This window comes from Bombus impatiens, unplaced genomic scaffold (genome assembly GCF_000188095.3).
Source record: "Bombus impatiens unplaced genomic scaffold, BIMP_2.2 scf_0969, whole genome shotgun sequence".
Lineage (NCBI taxonomy): Eukaryota > Metazoa > Arthropoda > Insecta > Hymenoptera > Apidae > Bombus > Bombus impatiens.
The window spans coordinates 813946-837094 of NT_177388.1; the positions used below are offsets into that span (position 1 = coordinate 813946).

At 37.6% G+C, this 23149-nt stretch overlaps 1 protein-coding gene across 3 annotated transcripts in view; it reads right to left on the reverse strand.

Moving 5' to 3' along the window:
* Positions 1-21599, reverse strand: part of LOC100746831 (uncharacterized protein CG43427) — a 158713-nt gene extending 137114 nt beyond the window's left edge. For 2 of the 3 annotated variants that reach the window (XM_033323420.1, XM_012391192.3), the window contains exon 1: positions 21184-21599. The gene's annotated coding sequence lies outside the window, so the exon portion shown is untranslated. The remainder of the gene's footprint in view (positions 1-21183) is intronic. The other variant, XM_033323421.1, reaches the window with a different exon arrangement.
* Positions 21600-23149: the final 1550 nt, after the last annotated feature.

A 23149-nucleotide genomic window follows, 5' to 3' on the forward strand; every position in this document is an offset into this window, starting at 1 on the left:
TCGCGCGTCCTTCACCTCGAGATAGAGGGGAGTAAGCCCTCGACACGGACGGTCGGTCAGGTTTTATTTTCATGCTTTCGGTCGGCGCTCTCGCGCAATTGCATAACGGTCACGCACACGCATGGAACGCGCACGCAAACAGCACGCATAGTCTCGTGCGGTACAGTCAGACCCGGTGGCTTCTCGCTCCGCGTGTTTGTTCCAACGTTGCATAAGAATGCACTTGTTGCCGCGCACCAAGAACGAACGGAGCCATGTTGAATAGAATATTAACTCAAGTCGAGTTAACGACGAACTCTACCGATAGAAGATCTTTCGCCTTCGTTCTTCCTGTCCTGAATTGTAAATATTCACGCTTGCTGTAATTGATCGATCAACTCGCATCGAATCAACGAAAGATTCTATTTCCACCGTCATCAATCTTTGTACGAAGCAGTCATAACGATTTACTAGCTCGAGCCAGGCTATTTTCTTTCCCTTTCTAGAAACAACGAAGAAAGAGCACACTATGTTTAAAGATTGCGAGTGGCGCACATCGATTCAGTCAGCCCCGTCTCGGTTGAAAATATCCTTACGTCAGTGGAAACTAATGACTAGCGATGATCTAAGGTACGTCGCAAGTAGATTCATACGTTAGCTGATTGGATTCGAATATTTCGGAAAAGATGAACTATCGAGTAGAATCAAACACTAGTTTCTATACTGCTAAATCACTCTTCTTAGTTATCATTGAAATCCAATACTGCAATTTTGTGTAAAATATTATAAATCAAGTATTATTTTGAAATAATTGTAACTACTAACAAGATAAAATTTATAGGATGTACAGTGTTTTCATGACATGGTCAATACTTACAAGAGTATTGATTCATTTTTATATCAAAGTATTACCTATTTGTACGTAGATTCTCGAAACTTGCAACCCATTTAAGTTCGAAAGCTGCTTATGAAAATCAAATACTTTACAAGTACAATGAATGACACCTTATATATATACACACATATATACACATATGTAATGTGATATTTATATTAATGATATATATTATATATATATATTATATATATATTATATATATATATTTATATATAATATATATATAATATATATATATATTATATATATATATAAAAATAATAATAATATATATATATAATGGATGTATAAAGTAATAAATAATGAACGAAAATGAGTATCTACATACATATGCAATATATAAATATATATATATATATATATTCATTTTTATTCAGATGACAATAAAAGGGATAACTGCCGATTAATATACAGAATAGTAAATACATAATTAAGTGATAATATAAATATAAACATATAAATAACGGACGAGTCGCAAACGTTATAAAATATTTTCAAGCGAATTACATTTTTACAAAAAAATACAAATATCAGCGCCGAAAAGAGCCTAAGTCGGTGCAATAACAGTTCGCAATATCGCATATATGATTTAGTGAATACAAACTGACCAGTAACGATTTATTGTGATGTGGTAGAAAAGTCCTTGTGGCGGAGACATAGAAATTTAGCGACTCGAGAAGTTGCGAACAATGGGTAACATCATTGAAGATCTTAAAAAGGATGAACAAGTCTGCAACTCCAGAGATCGCAGATTCCAGATGGAAATAATTGGTATATAACCGTGATCAGTAAAGAAAATCTGCATTTTTGCAATTAGTTTATATTTTAGTTGGTTAGACGATCAATTGACGGATGCGTAATCCAAATCTTACTATATCTAATGGTCTTACTAAAATGCAGATTAACAGTTTGAAGATTTGAGAATTAATGAAGTTGAGAGGACATCATTTAACAAATCCTAGTTTCTTACAAGAATCGTTTCATCACGGTTGAACAGCTATCGTTTCAGCAGCGTGCATCGTCACCGTTGTTGGTCCTCCGGTTGCGCAATCACCGTGTGTTACGACCGTTCGCGGAGAGACGCGGTCGCTAGGAGAACGCGTCAGCGAGAGGCGTAAATTCTCGCTACGATCATGTTAATCGACGCCGCGAAATAGTCATTCCCCTGTTTCATTTAGGATAACAGAGGTGGTTTAATGAATGTAACACTGTATTAACAGGTTAACATAGAACAATATATTTTACAATAATATGATGAAGATGTTACAGAAATTTGACTCGACTTTGCAATATCTCTAGATAAATTCGTTTGCTTGTCAGATTTGTCGAAGTGTCACGTTTGACTCGTCAGAAGGAACTGAACGCCCTTCGATTATTTTCGTTTTTTCTGGTAGGCGACCCCCACTACGTTCGGATCACGCCACATTCTTTTACGCGAGGTAAAATAACGGCCACGAGTCGACGTTTCTGGAGGTCGCCCTGTTTAATGAACCATGCGCTTGCCACTACAATGTTTGTTTGCCGGGCAGCCGCGACGATCCGTCTGCGACGTTGTAGGACCGCGAGCGACGGTTAGAAAATACAGCCTGTGGTAAGCCTCGTGGCGTAACACCGTGATAGAAATAAGACTTTTTCGTACGGACGAACGTATTATGCCGGACACGCGTACTGCAAGAATGTTCAGGTAACAGGCTAGCGCCCAGTCACGAGGTCAGGCATTCCTTGTATTACGTAACCGACATCCTCTCGTTCGGTTTACCGCTTTATCGCGAGCATCTGCCACGTCCTAACGCCTCCCTTTCTTTCGCTTTCTCCTAAGTAGCTCGGGGGAAAAAGCTGATCTCGTTGGCTACAGGCTTAATCGTCCTGTCCAACCTTCTGGATACGGTTCTCCGAGCAAGCTAAATTCTGATAATTTCATCTCATAGCGGCTGGTTATCGCGATGGATTTAGCAATGGAAAGCGTCGGTTAATATATTTAAACAATCTTATTGAGAACGACGCAGTTATTGAAAAACCGAGTGAAAGCAAATTTTTTATTAATTTCAGTGGAGAAGTGTCAATTTTCATGACTTTTGTTCTTTCTTGAAATTCTAGCTTAGCAAGATGTAGCTGTAAAAGACATAACGGCGTCGTAAAGTAAGTAGCATATTTCTCATTAGTCATTTCATATTAAGTAGACAGAATGTTTTTGAAATTGGTAGAAAGAAGCATCGTTCTACACCCTGTTTAAACAATTTCACTTTTATACATATGTCTCTTCAACCAAATACACGCCATTAGTTCGTATAAATTTCTAACAAATTATGCTTTATGTCAAGGCACAATTCCTCGAATGCTTCCCTCGTACAAATCCCTAACCTGGTCCCCATTATCACCGTCAAAAATCTCTGAGAATATCCTTACGATTGAATTCCATTAGCAGACCTCGGACAAAATCTATTCTCGTCTTTTCCTTCTCTTTCCTTCGTTCATTTTTATCATTACAGTACTATTTAATATTTAGTTAACAAAATATCAATAAAACTGAATACTATCAATTTATGCGAATCCAATTCTGACACCATGTTTTATTAAAGCATAATCTGTCGACTAGAGATGATTTTATCTCGCAATTTATCGAAGTGGGATCGTTACGTTTATTTAAAGCCACGGATAGGAAGCCGCTTGTTCGCGGTCGTTTCACAGCAGTGGAATAGTGCGAAGTTGCATAATCATCGGCGCATAGCGGTACACCGGCGAGAAAAGAGCTACCCATCCGGCATGTAATGACTTAACTATCCTTCAAAAGTAATAGTAAACGCTACGATCCACGGTGTACCTGAATGGACGCCTAAAACGAAGAAAATTAGACACGATTTGTCATCGCGACTAGTCACATACAAGCACGGGCACCGCAAGCTTTATTTTACACGGTCGAGTTGACGAGCACTTATTGTAAAGACGTTACTGTATTTAGGCGTGTTCTTTAAAATACGCAGAGATCGTATGGTTCGTTGTATACGTTCTTCGATATGTATATGTTAAACCTTCGCGATACCGTTATGATCGTCGACGATTCGTCAACGATTTCAGGTTGTTACAAAGTACCAAAGTAACCATGAAAATTTTTAATTGGCTAGAAATTGCTGGAAATACATTACTTTGGAATGCGAATGATTGAAATGAAAGGAATGTTAGAATATTTTTAAGTATTTCAAATTCGAGGATTAGAGTTTATGGTGCATTTTATATTCTATGATCATTTACGTAAACTAAATTGCGTTTTATTCGCTCTTACAAAGATGCAAATCTTCAAGGACGATCTCGATCGATTGGAATTCCATCGAGCTGTTACATAAAACTACGCAATAGTTTCCTACTACTACTACGAATTCCTTATTTATGTCGCTCTGCAAACATTCTCTCCTTACAGAAGTCATTCGAACCTTCCAATCTCTTTTAGGAAATTCCTTGAATTTATATTTCAGAAAGACGCAAAAAATTATTTTCATAAATAAGAATGCAATTATCATTACATTGTAAATATTTACGCAAATACTTATAAGATATTTCTTCGCTTATAAAAATTTGTTTCATTTATAAAATATTATAATTAGCATCATGCTTTGAATATTTTGTGTATTTTTCTATATTACATATGGATTCACTCATTTTGAAAAATTTCATTTTTCCATAAATGCGCAGATATTTTCAGTCTACTGACCATGTCCCCCCCCCCTGTGATCTTTAATTTATACAAATTTCACAAGTGTTGTCTATAACTAGAAGCAAAAGAACGAATCGTGCAACCGTGCTTTCAAATTCCACTCCTTTTCGAATCAAACAACGCCGCGATTCTGCGTCCCACATTCGTCATAAAAACGTTCGTGTGTCATCGAACGTGTGTCTGTCGTTTCAGAGTTCTATGCCGGATCCCTAGTACCGACTGAAAGAAACCTGGTGGGTTGACACGTGAAAAGCGGCACGATGCGACGCGACGTTGAAAAGCGTTAACCGTCGGCGTAGCAGTTACTCTAACTGTGCCTCGTACTTACGTCGAAATCAACTGTTCTCTGGCATTGTCATTTTTCTCGGTTGCCCGCCGCGTAATTTACGTCGAGGACAAAAGAGGAGGATTCCTGGCGCATACCGCCGCGACCTCCGCGGATTCCTCGACGCGGAACGACGACGAGGCGAAGAAACGCGCGCGCGAGCTCACGGGCCACATCGTCAGGTGCATGTGCCGTGACTGCATGAGCCCTGGCAAGCAGGTGCATCTCTCCGCGTCGTGGTCTCGTGCCAACGGTATCGCGTGTGTGTTTTTGCACCTTAAGGACCTCAAGGATCAGGTCAACGACTCTTCTATATTGCGGATGATGACACGTATCGACAGCTGAACCGATTATTCCATCTGATCGGACCCCTCTCGGCTTTCGTATTCTGGGCCACCGTTCCATGGCTCCGGTGTATCCTGTTTACGATCGACGTTAATCTTTTTCCCTACCGGGAAGTATACTTTTATGATTCTTCGTCGTTTTTCCGTTGCTATAAAAGTAGATTTTTCGTGTCCTAGAGTTTTATGTAGGATTTATATATGTAGGATCAAACACTTATTTGGTGCTTATCATGCGGTACTATAAGGTCTTTTTAAGAATAAATTAAGCTGCTTCAAGTTCACGAATAAATTGGTTTGTACTAATTTTGTGGTACATTTGTAACAAAAAAGATGTGTGATAAGAAAATAAGATATGTTTGTGGCATTTGAAGCTTTCCTTCCATTAGAGAAGCAAAAATGATAGCATAAACAGCTAACAGCTGTTGCTCTTTGTGCGATTCTGTTTAAAAAGTTTAAAGGTGAAATTTCTCTGCAGTTGTCAATGACCCAGATTGTCTACGTAAGATTAATCTTTCAGCCGGCTGTAATTTCTCTTAATTCTTCTATAAAACAAGAACAATCTTGACGTAAGTGGAATTCGTTGAGAAAAAATATAGATATTGATTGTATTTGATACTTTTAATTTCACAATATAAATTTACGATTTCTCTTCTAACCGGCTGTGAGATACAAAGAGATCACTGACGTACTTCCCGGGTCTATATATACCAACTAAAGCAATACATAATGTTGCTCTTGATTTTGATAAACGAACACGCAAGATATCGGTCGTTAAAAAATATAGACCGATACACCTCGTATATGTATTTCATCAGCGATGATTCATCGGTCGCGTTTGAGAATAAGTGTCGATGATAATTGTTGCACGCAAAGAACGCATTTACGAGGTGAGTGCATCATGTTCCACATCGGTTATTCCACCTGTCCTCGTTTACCACTGGCTCATTTTCAACGTTTTCCATGCACTTCCGAGAGCACCCATCGAGAGAATTTATTGGCCCACGAACGGTATTAATTGCGAACGTTGTTACGTTTTTGTCAAATCACCCGACACTGAACGATGAATAGTCAACGTGTCCCACGTCACTTACTCCCACATAGTTCTTTCCAATTTCGCGCGGGATCGTCATTGCCAACAAAGCACTCCAACATTCCAGTGACACGCGAATATATTATTTGAAAATTTAATTAAGTCCACACGTCACTCTGACAGTCTGTACGCATTGGCAATTCTATTTACCGTCTCATTTATATCTCAGATATAGCAACAAGACCCAAAACAATTCATCAACGTCTTGTCCTTTCAGCGAATTGAATTTGTATTTATTACCACAGCTTTGTCAAATCAAATTGAAAACTTCTAAATATCCTTGCACGTCGAAGCTTTTCTATCTGGTTAATTTTAAGACGTTCACCGAAGCGATAAATTTTCTGATTTATGAGCACAAGCTTGGCAAAGCATTACATCGAGGATTATTTTGTACGCTTCTCGTGCATGACTACACAGATGAATCAATAAAAATGCAGAACGTGCCGTGGCAACGACAGGAAGTATTTTGAATGAGCAGGAAGACGAAGATAGGTGAAAAGCTTGCCAGCTGAAATGGGTGAAAACAGGATTCAAGAAGCTACGGGAGCCAGCCAGGTACGTGCTCGAGCAACTAAGCAGGTCAGTTGGAAATAAGCCCTAGATTGTATTGTTGCAGTTTCACAAAATATTTCGAGATCCTTACAGTTTAACGGATTAGTGGTTAAAATATTAGAATGTGTGTTATCTGATGTTTTTAAGTAGAAACCTAAGAAAAATACCTGTAGTGAAAGTAGATCACTTGCGTTGCAATGTTAAACAGTTATAACAGATTTCAAAGAGTAGGTGAAATATCTAGTGGGATAATAAATTGATATAGCAATATGATAAAATTAGCTTTTAATACGTAGATTGTAAGAAAGATAAGTTTAATATAGAAATAAGATTATTCAAAAATATAACTGAATGTTTATTTAGAAATTTATCTAATTATCATATAATTGTATAATTATAATACATGGTTATTGAAGAAACGCTAATTAGAATATTTCATACGTTCCATAATACCGATTTATTTATGCTTAAAATTAATATACGCAGATCTATGCCACAGGCTGATGAATGGAAGTAAAACATTCCACTTAGGAAAGATGAAAATTAGCTTGTTGTATGAATACCATTGATGATATATATCGCTTGTTTCCACTGTAATTTATAAATTTCTATGCAACCGTTCGCACGTTCCATAAATCGGTACAGACTTTTCCACGTATATGATTTTTAATTAGTGTCGACAAGGAAATATCGAATAGCGAGAAATCACCCGTTCCAGCATCCTGGAATCCTAGTAAACATTTAGTATATCGGAACCGTATACCGTGCTGCCTTTCTAAATGTCGGAATGCCGTGAGGAAGTTGAACACTGGTGTTGTACGTTTAAATCGCACTGCTGGCAATTATACTCAATCGTTTGTCCGACTGTCTGGCGAGTCTTCCAACAAATTGAAATTACGGATTAAATTGGAATTTCACGATTAATCGTGCACCTTCCCTTTAGTGAATCAACAAATTAGATGTTTTTTCTGAAGATCTGGTACTTTAGAAAATTACGCAAAATATCCTGGCTTAATATCTTTTTTCAATTACTTCAATCACCAACAATTTATACAACGTTAAACTTGTTTAGTTGATTAGATGACAAAGTTCTTTTCACGTTCGAAGTTCGAATTAAACGCGTTTCGAAATGCAAACGAAGAATTAGTAGCAACTTGTTGAAATCCAATTCATTCTAGCTGTATTACGTGACAGGGCAGCCTATTGTCATCTATTGTTACCGGATATCCGACGTTTCCTGCAGAACCCATGCAATTCGTTGTCCTACTATTTTATAAAGGTTGAAAAGCCTGATGTAGTATATGTCAGGCGGCTGAAATTCAATAGTAAAACCAACTCTAATTTCTCTTTATATTTCCTCCTTCAAAAGTCTACGAAATAAATATCGTACCTATGCTGTCAACGTAATTTTGATGGATCGTATATGACGCAAAATACCCATGTACCGTATCTAATGACCTCGAGACCAATTTATAAATACGCAAGTGACATTTTCTTATATCACGATTTCCTTGATTGAACCAGTGCACCGTTCACGTTCATTACGTAGTCGAATGCATTATCGTTAATATGCATTTTAGACGGGTGCAACAGTCGCTTAACTATCGATATTAAACTAAATTTGCATCAACGGACGCATAGGGAACATGCTAGTTGCACCAATTTACCGGAGCTCATGTTATACGTGTTCGCAATCATGTCACGTGTAGTGATAAAATCAAGGCGAGCACCTGTTACTCTGATAAATTATTCCAACTATCAGTTCGACAGTTTGCTGCAGTAGATTATGTGTAACGGAATTTTCAGACTCAAAGAATGCGTCGAGAAGCACCCTAACGAACGTCTCTCTGCTATTGATTGAAATACTACCCCCTCTAGTTCAACGCTCGTGTTGGGGAGAGATTCACCCTACGCGACAGCAACTTCCGTACAATACTATACAAATTATATTCAGAACATTCCAAATTACTTTCTCCATACATATATTATGTGTATTTTGTGTTTTTAATCTTTTCCATATTTTTTATTTTTCCTTTGATAATTAGAGAATTTAATATCGAATCTATTCGTTGTTAATTGTTGATAATAATATACGGTATAAATTATCTACAAATATTAAATATTTTAAAACAAAGGATTGGTAAATAAAAGTAGAAATATAGTTCTGGTCTTTTGAATATATAATTCAATTTTTTTTATAATTAATTTTATAATTTTTCTCATATTCATTCTGTGATATATAAAAAAAGTGAAATTTCAGAATTAAAATAACAAAATTTCTGTTTGTTCGTATATCGCATAAAAAATAGTAATAATAAATTTTGATATATAACTTACTCATGGAAATTACGAGGAAAATATGGCTCTGATGTAATATGTATTTTGGAAGTAGTCCTCGTATTGATCGCAATGCTGCTTCACATTTGACATCAGTGAGGGGAATTCACCCTTCACTTTTGCCAACCTAAGTGCCATATACAAAGTCGACGAGGGTGATGTGCATTATATAATGAGAAAGTAATATCCCACACTGTTTATAAATATACACATTCTCTACCCCTTCTACATAATATCCTTAATCGTAAAAGTGCATCGGTATTTCGTAAAATGTTACAAAATGTAAGAATTCTGTTATTCTACAGAATTCTATTTATATACTCCACATTATGTTATTTGTTGCGAACATCTTTTAACTTTCATTAGATTAACCATATCGATGTTTTTCACCGTTGTTGAATATAAACTGACACTATGTCTGCGAAAAACCTTTGCAGTATTTTCTAAAGGTTGCGACGACCTCACAATTTCTCTCATCACCATTTTTTCCACGGTGCAAGGAGATCTAAGATTTTGTCAGCTCTTTATTATATTCGAGCCTTACTTCTCACGCTGCACGCTCGAGCACTTACGAAAAGGAAATTCTTCGAGAGCGGCACACGCAAGGCGTGAGAAGTTCTTTTTTTTTTACGTCATACCGAGTTTCCACTGCATAAAAAATAAGGTGAACGGGTGTCGGTGTGAAACATGTCTCCGTAAAATTGCACGAAAAATTTCTACGAGAAGAATTTAAAAATTAACGTCTTAAGTAATGTACTCCCTGAAAAATCTTCGATAGTACCTGAATAATTTCTCTTATATGAGTAAATATATTCGGATAGGAAGAGGAGAACATTTTCGTGACAATACAAATATTTAAGTTTACTAGACAATTTTACAATCTTAAGTAAATTTCTCAAGCGTTTACAATATGTTTATAAATGGCTAAAAAGCTTAAAAATTGTTATGATTGAACATTTTTAAGAATTCTTTTTAAAATTTGATTTTATGATGTCATTCTACGCTACTACGGAAGTGTAAAATTTTGTAATGAAGTAAGTTTTTAAAAATTTCAAGTGCTTAATTTAACACCTTAGTCGCTTTCAAAAGAAGCAACCTTTAAATGAAGCCTTTGAAAACAGGATGAATGAAAGGAAATGCAAAGGAAAAGTGGCTGCTAGTAGGTGTGAAACAAGATGAGAGAAGACTGTTTACACGAGACGAGAAAAAAAGACTCGAGCTGCGATAACGTTGCAAAGAGGGAGCAACATACCACGCCGTTTCTACAAATATTCTTCCAGGTGTCGTAATAATTTTCTTCATATTCGTGACTCATTCGAAACACAAAAGTATCTACCATATTCCGAAGTAAAATTAATGTTATAAATATTCAGGTCATGGTTAAATGATCGAGCTCGCAACAAAAATTCTCGCTCAACTCTTTCATGTTGCTCAACCTTTTCTCCATAATACCAACGAATTAATTACGCGCTTCTATAAAATTGCTAGTAAAATTCGTAAAAATTAGGTTAATTAAAGTTGTAGAAAAACCGACGTTAAAGTATGTAGCTATTACGCTGAAACTATGAACGAAATTAAACGAAATACATACAATTTACAAAATAATTCGATATAAATTTCGGTTTATTAATATTGTATTATAGAATATCTTATATCAATCTTATTTTTGTGTTTAAAAGAATATACGAATTCGCAGCGCAACTGTTATCGCAATTAGCACGAATCACTCTCTTCGTTCATTACCAGAAACCATTCGATAGGATCGTAATCGAAATACCGTCTCGATGCCATTCGTTCCGGAAGATACAGCTGAGAGAATGTAATAAGAGACCTCGATGCAAAAGAAATGTCGGAGTAGACTGCGCTGTATTCGCGCGAGAAACGCCAGAGAGAAGAAAAATTTGTATTGTAATAAAATGACAACGAGGACGTCGTACGCAACGCCTTCTTGACGAAGAATTTTCTCATCTATATCTTGTTAATTTGCAGCGTGTAACGACACTTGTATCCGTCGCTGCTTCATGTCACGCCCACGGAAATTTCCATCTTTACCAATGATACGTGTACGTTTTAATTATCACAACGGTTCGCCCGAAACGAAAGCTATGTAAACTGTAATAAAACGACGATTATATCTTTATATAAAAATTAATTGAACCTGAAAAATGCAATTAAAAATACATTTATTTCTTATTTGCAGCGTTTCGTGGAATTTTACGCAATTTTATTCGGTAAAAGCAATTTCATTCGCTTCGTGTCATTTTAGGATTGAGCTGGATTAAACATATACTGATAAAATACTAGATTTAAAGAGAAACGATTAAAGAGACGAATAACAGATGTACTCTAAATATATATGTATAATCTAATGTACGTATTACGTAAACATTCCAAGTGGCGCCATTGTAAAATTGCACGTGATCGAAAATAGACTGAGAAACGTCATAACATTTGACATTGGAAGTATTTAAATTTACATATGTACGTCTCTCTATCATTTTGAAGTAAACTTGCATCATACAAAATGTTAAACAAAAATTACTATTACGTTGAATCTTTTAAATTGAATTTTACAATAATTCGAAATTTCACGATAATGCTGAAATTGTGCAACTGCTAAAGCAGAAATCGCGACGATCATTTTTATATAACAAAAGGAAAACATTGGATTTAGAAAGTTGGGAACATTAATAAATGGGCAGAACTATGATCGATGAAGTTTCCATTGATTTCCCACTTCCCGAAGTTACAGATGCAGCGAGGTGCATTCAAAGGATCTCGCGATTCCGTTCGTTTGAAATGTTTCAGAGAAAGTCACGGTAGATCGAGCAACAGCAACGACTACTGTGCAACTTAATAGGCCGTTCGAAAGTCAACGTTTCCGTGAGCACAAAGGATACTCCGGCCTCTTTACCATCAATGCCTCAAATCATGCTACATTTTCATTGTCTCTTTAATTTCGTTTCTCTAACGACTGTCATCGAGATCGCTCAAATCGACCAAAACTGGATGATAGGGGATACGTATGTACTTTGCCTCCCGTAATTAAGAGTGGCCCAGTTTCTCCAGATGAACGAGATAGCTTTCATGATATTAATAAGCTTAATTAAAACACCTCTTTTTAAAAAATATCATTTAAATGTTTTGCTTCTTTTATCTTATGATTCAGAAAACGATTAAAGATAAACGATAAAGTCAAGTAATGATATGTACATATGTATATCTGTAAAACATAAGTTCCTTTATTTAATTTTTTTGCAAATAAAAAATTCCAAATTTAAATGCATCATAATTCAGCACATTTGAACAATTCTGCAATAAAAATGAATCGTTAAAAAATGCAAAATTAACTGTTTGTAGCGAAGCATAGAAATTGAATTATAATAAAGTTAATATAAAAGTCGATTTTAGAACAATTTCAAGCGAAAAAAAGAAAGTAATGGCGCTAGTAATTTTGACTTTTATGATTAGGCAGCGAATGTTCGTGCAAATTTAAATTTACGTATACATCGTTAAAGTAATAGAATCTAAACAAACGTTCTTTTCGTCCTCTATCTGTAGCACATTTTACGATATTTTATATAATCTTGTACATTATACGTATTCTCTACATTTCTGCTCATTGCAATTCTTCATAAATCCGTAAACATCTGAAATCTACTTATGACATACTTATTCAAATTTTACAAAATGTTAAATAAAGAATCTACAAATTTATACAGGATTTTACGAGGAAAGTTGATCTATCTGTACCATTACTTTTCTTCAACACCAAATAAGGAATCAATTCGCTGTTTCTTGCTAATTCATTATGCAGCATTATCGATTCGAATATTACAAAGGAAAACGTAGCATTATTGTTAGAGATAATAAATCGCGAAACGGATACAGCGCGTTTACCAGTTACATCATCCGGCAAGTTAGTAAGGGACTTTCATGTTCCACGTTCTACGATTTCATTACCGTTCAATTTGTACACCGAGACAAAAAGACACGCGGTACACCGACTCGCGAATATTGGACTCGTAATAGATGTTCCAGACAAGCTTCCCGTCTCGCGCGTAGGCTTGCAAATCGACTCCCATATAAACAGGCTCGCGACTTCAGTGTAAATCTACGGTGGCGCCTACGGCGAAAACAATAGACAACTTTCTGTCACATCAATCTATAGTCTACGTGACAAATCTGCCTCGTATACACGTTCTGGACCTCCTTGTACAGCGACACGAGACTCTAAGTCTTTGTCAACTCGATAGAATAAAATAGTAACCAGCTTAGCAGGCTGAACTGTCATAAGAATGAATGAATTCTAGTAATTTGTGATTGTACACAAGTTGAAGTCGAAATCGTATTTTGCTTCATTTCACAGTCAGTACATAGTAAATTTATTTAAAAGGATACTAGTAACTCATCTGGATTCAGAAAATAAAATATCTATAACTCATAGCTCTCTTGCATCTAAAATGATCTTTTCATGGACATTTCAAATTGCTATAACAAAGAAAGAGAACAGAAATAAACTACATACATGATACTAAATAATAGAATGTTTGATAAAATATCATAGGAAAATGAGATTTTCTATCTGCAACTAATAATGATATATGTGAATTTGTTTTATTGCTGTCACTACTAAGATTACTTCGAAATTGACTGTACTCGTCACATTTTACTCTCGTCAGTGTGTTAACTTATTGATAAATGCGTCGTATTAAATATGTCGATAGTTACGAAACAAATTACGGAAATTTCTCCTCATACGTAATTGAGTAAGAATTACCATGGAGTGAAATATTTGCTTTAAAGGGGAAACAAATCGCCCTTGGAAAGCTAATAATTGATTGACTTCCTTCCATTTCCTAGCTACCATTTAGCAACTGTATCTTCGACTCTCGCAATAAATACCTTTCTCATTATTGCATCGTTGCATCAATCTAACGAAACGCTCCTCCTCCTGTGCGAGGATTATCTCAAGGCAAAATCGCCTTGCGTGTCGATTTACCGTGATGAATCTCCTACAAATCCGATTAATAAAGAGCAGAGAGAAAGAAAAAGAAGATCCACGCGCAGATGCTGGATGAATCACGGGGACATCTTGCTCGTGGACTCGCAGTCATTCTAAGGCAGTAGGCAACTACCATACACCAAAAGCGACTTCCCCCAGTGTTGTCTCCGACTAATTTGTTACCACTCTTGGCAAGCTTTTTACGGCATTCGCGAAGCGCATCTCTCGACGCGCAAAGCATCGTGCGTTCTCCTAGTGTTGCGGTGTACGGTCATCGTCGTGCGTCGACCTCTTCTGGTCTACTTAGAAGAGGCTAAGTAAATTTATTAAGCCGATAGGGCTCGCGCCGAAGAAAGTGTAATAGCCATAAAAGCGGTGGAACTGTTGACCTCCTGCTCGCTCGTAATGACTAGTTGCAAAAGGCAATCGATTTCTCTGTTGGTTTGTTCACCTCGAGAAACTGGAGTACTCTCCACGGTGTCCATTGTTATAAAATTAATGTTTTCGCCGAGGAAGAGGATTTAAGGGTGCATTATCGACCGCAAGTATGGGGATCGGACTTCGACGAAAACACGAAACGACGTTCAACCGAGATTAGAATGGTTAATGAAACGCTGCTTTTGAGTCTTGTAATTTAGTAGCGTACCGTCGCGGTAAACTCGACATGGTCCTAATTTTGAGATAGAACACTCGATTCAAATCGTCCAATTAGAAAGTGGCACGAGGCAGTCAGAAGATACGTTCGATAAGGATTCAATTCGATTTAATTAGCCGGCGCCGTGTATTTTTCACGCAACCGATCTGTAAATTCACACATAACGGAAAACATATACGTTGGAACTAGAGCAAACCGTAGGACGGTACAATCGGCTTTCTAAATTTGTATCAAACGGCGTCACTTTCACCACGTGATCGATAAATCGCGAGATGCAACCCATTGGTACCCGTGAGAGAAAACATAGCATGAACAAACAATTTTTCGCAATCACCCTCAGTCCTCGAAGTCGCTTACATGGATCGATAAGTTCCAGAATAAAATGGTTTGATCCACTGATCTATCACACTCGGAAGGATTCACGACCACGGCTTGTGTCGAGTTCCCTTATAAAGATTGAAAGCTAAGCCATTCCGGGTTCTGATATCAATGTGTTTCATAATCCAGACTTACTATGCAATAATATATAATAGCAAGATAGCTCTATGTTCTACGTTATACAATTTCGATTGCAGAAGTATAAGATAATCTACACGGTAATATGCAGAGAGTGATATAGTAACGTTGACTAAGAAACATTGACAAAGGTATGGATCGAAGTTGATGATACGAATGCAGAAGTATCGTCGAAATTCGTGGAAAAATCTGATTCGACTTATATGAATTATTGTAGGCCTTTAATCATGTAGGAATAGAAGCAATATTTTATAAATACTTTATACGTATAAGGATTATAATTTCTAATGTTGAAATATACGTTTATTCTTTCTATTATGTTGCATTTTTGCATCAAGATTGTTAACTTGAGTTTTGAAATCATTTCTAAGGAAAACTGCCGATCTCTACATCGAAACGTTTTGTAACAACATAAATTTTAAATCAGGTAAAATCGAGATAAGAATTGTTGGTAACTATAAAATTTACTTGTCTTTTTTTTATGAAGCTCGAAATAAGTCTATAAAAATCGGCATTACGGTGATTCGTATTTATATGCAACCATCGAAAAATAGTTATTACGCAACAATTTTCGTTCTTGTAAAAATTTTAAAAATAATTAAAATAATATAATTATTCAAATCAATTCATTCTTATAATCCCAAACATTTTCAATAAAATTATAAACAGCTATGCTTTCTTTGTAAAGTCACGTCTCATAAACTAACAATATTTAATCGTTCGTGACCTAAAGAATAAACATTTCACTCAGCCATAACTTCTCATAGTTCCATACACATCCCCTCCGATTAAAAATGTATTACATTAAATTTAAATTAAGATTAAAGCAATCCTTTACGTAACATTAGACCGATAATCTCAACGACGCGACTCAGAAGATCTCCAAGAATCCTTGAAAACCCTGTATGCACGTTCACAGAAAATTCCACTCGACACTCTACCAGGAAACATAACTATGTTTACCCTGCAGCTTTCACAATACCGTACACACTCGCTAATCAAGCCATATTAGAGTCCTCTCACGAGTCCATCCGAAGTGCTTGCACCAGGCGCATTCCAACCACTTGAGAACGTCCCCAAACATCCCGAAATCCCTTCCGAATACGTTCCATGGTCAGAGAGAAGCATGGAAACCCCGAACAACGGCAATTAATCACGTAAAGCTGGGGGTTCAACGACTGATCTCGCGATGCTTAACGCGAGTACGTGCACCGCGTAGAGGAGACAGAGGAGGCCAGTGCTCTCGTCGCGACTCCAGACGATACTCTCCCGCGTCATGAAGAATCCTGTTTTCCATCCATCCATGGGGCTTCACCCTAATGCCGCGCAATGGAGATGCGGCGTGGCGGTTCAGGTTTATCGAGAGTTCTTTCGGACGTTGTAACGGCACTCGAAACGTCGCTTATGCGCGTCTCCCTCGTTTCATCTCCTCCGGCAAGGCTCTTCGCCTCCTCTACCTCTTCTGCTCCTACGCATGCACGTACTTACACTCATATACGAGTGTACAGCTCACGCATCTCTCACATACACGCTGGTGAACGCGCCACGCCGGCGACCGGTTTCCATTGGACTCCAAACAAACACGCGTTGACCGACGACAACGGTAAACCGATCTTCATTGCGTTTCGTGAACCCCCGCACATCTGTGTTTTAGCTCGCCCCTTTCGGTTCCATTTCAACACTTTTCGAGCGACGGAGAGTGGAATTTTTAAATTATTCGAAAGTCGGTGAAATTCGGGGGAAGCCGCTGTCCGTGTTCAGCCAACCGAGTGCACTGGGCGACGTTCTTTATCGTTCCGCACCGAGTGCATCGGGCACCGGTAGTTTGTTAAGTGGAAGAATGATGATTCTTTTTAGAAAGAAGAAATTCGTGCTTGAGATTTTTCTCAACCAGTTGCGTGTGGTGAAATTCTATGATACAAGAGGAGTTAATCGAGGAAGATGCTCTGCAACATTCTCGCACGTATTCCTGTTTTGCAAACGCTCGAACGGTTATTGATAACCGTATATCACTGATTAGTCTTCTTGTTAAGTAGTAAGATGCTAAGTAAGGCTGTTTTCAAGTACTTGTTTGGCACATGGAGAAACGTGTGGAAGATAAGAAACGAGAGATACAATACTAATTAGTCGAACGTAAATTAACTGTGACAGAATGGAATATTTACTTATATGGATCAGTGAAATATCTACATCTTTGTACCGTGGAGAGTACACAGAAGAAAAACCGTACAAAAAAACAGAGATGCGTCTACGAAGTTGCAGCATAACACTTGCTCAAACCTGCAGCGAGTAACAAACGGTATATTTGATCGAAGAATATTCACGACTCCAACGCGACGTAGGCTAGGAAATTACAGAAGCGTTTCGTTGAATTAAAGTTTAATGAGAGACAACGTTTCCTCTGTAAAACTAACCCGAATCTAACCCAAACCGCAATCTGGTTGCAAGATTGCCAATGAATTGTACGGAATGACGATTAAAAAATGCCGGAGCTGCGTTTAAAATTAGTCGTTCTGAACGGTACCTCGACCGAGTCGCTCGGTTAAATAATTGTTTCCACAGGCTAGTCACGATCCATTTTTAAACTAGACAATTTCAAACCGGTGGGGCAACGTCCGTTGAAGATATTCGCATGAACATTATTCCACCGACATCTACGTTAATACATACAGGAATATCTTGTGTAGTGGCTCGCGAGAGTACATTTATCAAACATTTATCACAAAAAACTTTTTATAGGAACCATTTTGAAATTTCATTGTCGCTGTATTAAGACACGTTTGTCGTCATAGCATGGACAAAATTTAGAAGTAATCTAGAAAGGTAGGTGTAAATTACAAAATATTGTCTGCAAGTAAACATACAGCAACATTCTTTTGTACAACAGTTCAGATTTCTTTCAGACTTTAAGAATGTAAACATGGTGGTAAAATCCTATAACTAGACTACGGATTCTTATATAGATTCATATTTTTTAAGGATATAATTAAAAAAACACAATCTCGGTAGAAAATGGTTTTACCTAGAAAATATTATAGAAAGCCCTACACTTTCGCTATTTTATACATTTTTTCATATTATGTGTATTCTATGTAATTTTTCACTTTTAAATTGTCTATAAACGCATACAAATCCACAGTCTACTCATAACAATACTAATAAAATTTCAACGTGTTTCATATAATACGCACACACACACACGCACAATATATTTATAAAATATTCCTGTAACTGTAAGTGGATGCATAAATGTATGTACACTGTGAAATTCGGAACATTTCGAAGAAACATAAAAATGTGCATTCAACCTAGTTAGATTTATAGTTGATAAGCATCGTCAAATGTATGTATGATTTACGAATGACCTGACAAACTGGGAGTCTTAATTGGCAGTAGCTGCTAGGGATGTTTCTCGCGTTTTATTTGTAGATTAGTCAGATGGTGACTACATGGGGTGCCCTACGAAACATCTTCTGAATCATTCGCAGAGAATCAGAAAGTTTCAACTGTTACTAGTTTTAGACGCTTGTCTCGCGGGACGTTCACATTTGCCCGACAATTCAAATGGTGTTTACCACGCGACGCTCATGCCGAACAAGTGGATACGCAAGACTCGGTCAAATAAGTAACTGTTGTCCGCTTTGGTTTACCCTGGCCGACAAACAGATGAATTTAAATGCCAGAGAGGGCATTGAGCCGTGATTCCAGAGCGAATCTCGATAACTTATCAATTTATCAATGTGTGTCTGCTACTGTATCAATTTATATATGATAAAAAGGGTCGTGAGGAATTTACGTTTAGACATATGACAAGCTCTGAATCAATAATCCAATCGTTCTTTTACTTCGATCATGCTTATGATTTGTAGGAAAATTTGATATTTGGTGAATCACAATTGTCCAAATGTGTATTAAATTGGCAAATACTAGCAACATTCAAATTTCACAGAAATATGCCTATATCATACTAAGAAAAACAGCAAGTTATTTTCAATACAGAAAATTTCTTTGATAAATATTTTGATGATATAAAACAATAGTACGCCGAATGAGATTATATATCACCAGAGTACCATGCCCTTAGATATCTAAATAATTGAATTTATTTATCATAGATGACTAAATTTAAATTCTCCTACTTTTTTATCGCATTAAGGGAAATAATTTTACACCAGCTTGTACAAAATTAGAACACAACTATCTCTATAAACACGACAATTCATAGTCGCTCATAAATGACTCACATCCAGAAATTACGGACGTTATTTCGAACTCCGAAAATTTTTTGTTGTCACGTTGCCACGATGGGTCAATGTGAATCGTAAACAACGATCTTCAACGTGAACCTGTCCGGATGTCGACAAATGTAGACAATCGGAGTAAACATCGTGACAATGTTGATATGAATCCCTTCCGTGCGCCAACTCAAACAGCTGCAGGGATTGGGGTGAAAAATAATCGGTGGTATGTAGAATTTATTGCGGACTGAAATGGTGAAATACAAGGTGACACGGATGGAAAATGGATGCAAGCGACGCCAATAAACTACTGTCTGGTCAGCGAAAACATCTTCCTAATTTTCTTCCTCAAAATAACGGAATAAATTCTGTGAACCGCCGAAGAGCAAACAGAATGCATATCTGTCCGTTTAAATTACACGGATAACCGTAGGAAAATATAAACAATACTCCGTTGAAAAGTGTCCAAGAACTAAATGTAACGTGTAGACGGTAATCGTGATTTGGCTGGTTGACCAGCCGGGTCTAACGTTTCGCGTAATTTCAAACCTGAAGGAACTCGTCGTATAAATGTCAACACGTACTGCAGCAGAAAATTTCGTATGATACAGGCCGGCCTCACAAAGGGCGGTGGGCTTAGTCAAGTCGATTATTTACGCAGTTTGCTGGACTCGGGGGACGTCTTGGATTGCGATTTAAAAGGTCATCAATTATAGATCACAGGCTGTAATCAGACGTCAGTACGTGGCCACTTCGTACGAATACTTGGTACGTACCGGCTGATCGATAAATATAACTTCTATTTCCGGCATCATACAAAAGCTTTAACCTTCTCTAAGCCTCTCTAAATCACTAATCCATTAGCGATGGTCCGAGTCGGTCTATTTTACGCCAAGAAAATTGAGCTCGATTCTGTTTCAACGTCGATGCTTTAAACGTCACGAAATACTTCGGAATAACATTCACGGGATCGATCGAACTTGAAATCGGCCAAGCTTAAAGTAGTTACCAGTGTTCTATGGATGTAGAACGTTCGATTTTTAGATGCATGTCGAATTATGCCTGGCACACTAGGCAAAGTGGTACGTAATTTCAATGCAAACCGAATGCAATTCAATCGTAATCTACGATCAATTAGACAGCCACATCGAGAAACACCGTGCTTACGGTTCGCCAAGGTCCGACTCGGTCGGCCGACTCGAAGATAGTTCGCGTGGCAATTACGCCGTTTTAGAACGATCTTAGTAACCTCGATTACGTGCGCACGTTTCGAACCGACGGCCAGGTAAGAAGCGCTCGAAACACGTTTTATTCAAGGTCTTCACCGGCCTCGCCGTGTCTCTTTCTCGGTGGCGACGTTTCATCAACACTGGTTGATCAATCTCCCTTAACTATTTCATTTGCGACACTTACAATTTCAATAGCGATGAAAAGAGAAAAAAGACAAATGTCTCTTGTAACGAGACAATGTACAGAATCCGAACGATTCTCGATACGACACATCTCGCGAATGAAGTATATCAAAGTCGTCCTACCTTTGAGAGAAGTTCCCGTTACGGGACGTCGAGTAATCCACAAGGAGACAGAGGGTAGAAATCCACAAACAGAACAGCCCCGTGCTCGCGGAAAAGCTTGTCCACCAATAAATTGTGCGCACTAATTGTTCGTCAGTGAATACGCGTGGAGTTATGCACGACCGGGTTAGGTTATGTTTAGTTTAAATTTTACAGCACTACCGTAGGCTTTTTGTTCGACACGATGAGAACAAACGAAAGAAACAACAAAGAGAGAGAAAGAGAGGAGTTTCAATATGCAGCCACCTACGAGGACGAGTGTTGCAAACAACAGAGACGATCGAAGAAGACCGACTGAACCGGCTCACCGTGAGGGACTGACGATGCTCTTCGATTGCTCGTTACTCGTTTCGCAGCCTCTGCGCTCGGCTCTCGACGCGAGTGTTCGACGCCAGTCGACTACCTCCGGCTAGCTTCGACCTTTCTCGAGTCCTGAGTCGAACTTACACATTAGAAAGAGAAGGGGAAGGCAGGAAGCAAGGGAGAACGAAATAGTGATAGGAGGCCGGCCTCAGGCTTGGCAACCTCGACGAACTTTTGCTCAGGTCGAGGCCGTACGAACGTTTCTGTTTTCGTGCTGGAATTAAAGAGCCTCCCTCGGGATCGGGCCGATGATAACGCCGAATGTATCGGCACGTTCCTCTTGTTACGCAAGCGATCGAATTCTCTGAAAACTCGCGACCTCGAAAAAACCATGAAAGGTAAAGGCAAGTGTAAATATTTTTCTGTAAAATAAGAGTTTAATATTGAAATAAGGATAATAGCTGGCACATACGTCGGATAGAAAATAATTGCTATGCGATTAATATTGCCTATCTCATCGGCCTAGAACTTTATTCTTCGACTCATTATTCCGATTTGATTGGCAGATGCGACTGTGTTTGTTGCAGGTTTTTTATGCAGGCTCTTTTATTTTACTTATTAGTTGAAACTGATGTAAGTTTGATGTCAAACGTCTATTGCGTCTTTATTAATTCGTGTGAATGCATTATCTGCAATAGAGATGTGCGACGGTTGTCATCCGCAATTGGATATAGAAATTGTAGATATTTCTAACAATTCAATCGTGAAAAGTGGCTATTATTAATTTCTGAAGAAATAAAATAATTTTATTTCATTTGTGTCAGATGTTTAAAATTCGTGTCTAGATGAAAATCATAGGCACGAACAAAAACAAAAAAGAAAGAAAATAAAGTTAACGTTTCCTCAAAAGGATTCAGAAACGATGTAAATCCCATTGATAATATGTGTATACCTCGTTTGTATTCTGCTCACGAACTTGTGTTAGTTCGAAGGCTGCGAAATTACGTCGGAAGAAACCGGTAGCAAAATAAAGCGATACTTCTCTGTTTCTCTAATAATAGAGTAGAAGAGCGGCGTGTTGCTTCTAGATTAAATGCCGTCTAGGACCTGAGAAACAGCCAAGGTCAAGATGTTCTCGAGATTGAACGATCAACGTTGGATTTATTACCAATTCCATGCACCAATTTAGGGCGTGCCTTTTACGGGAAAAGGAAATGAGAAACGAGCTCAGCCGCGAAACATCCTGACACGTTATACATGCTCGTGTTGGTAGACAACTTGCCCATCGAAAGTCGATGGGAAATAGAAAGTACGTAATGTCATCGTTGTCCTCCAGGTTTGTCGGTGAAACGTCGAAGACACGAGGCATCGCACGTGCATTCGAACCATGAATCGCAAAGGTCTCGGCGAAAATGTTGAAATTGTGTATCGTTACGTTCAACATGGACTTGAATATGATTGATGCGTCTTTAATTTGTAGTGCCAATGTTACTAAGACCTGTGTGAATCTGTTTTGTAGCAACATTTACCAATCGATTATGCAATATTTAAAACTGATAATTAGAAAGCAATTGTAAAGCAAGATCGTTTATTTTCTAATTTTTTTAATTAAGATATACTTATT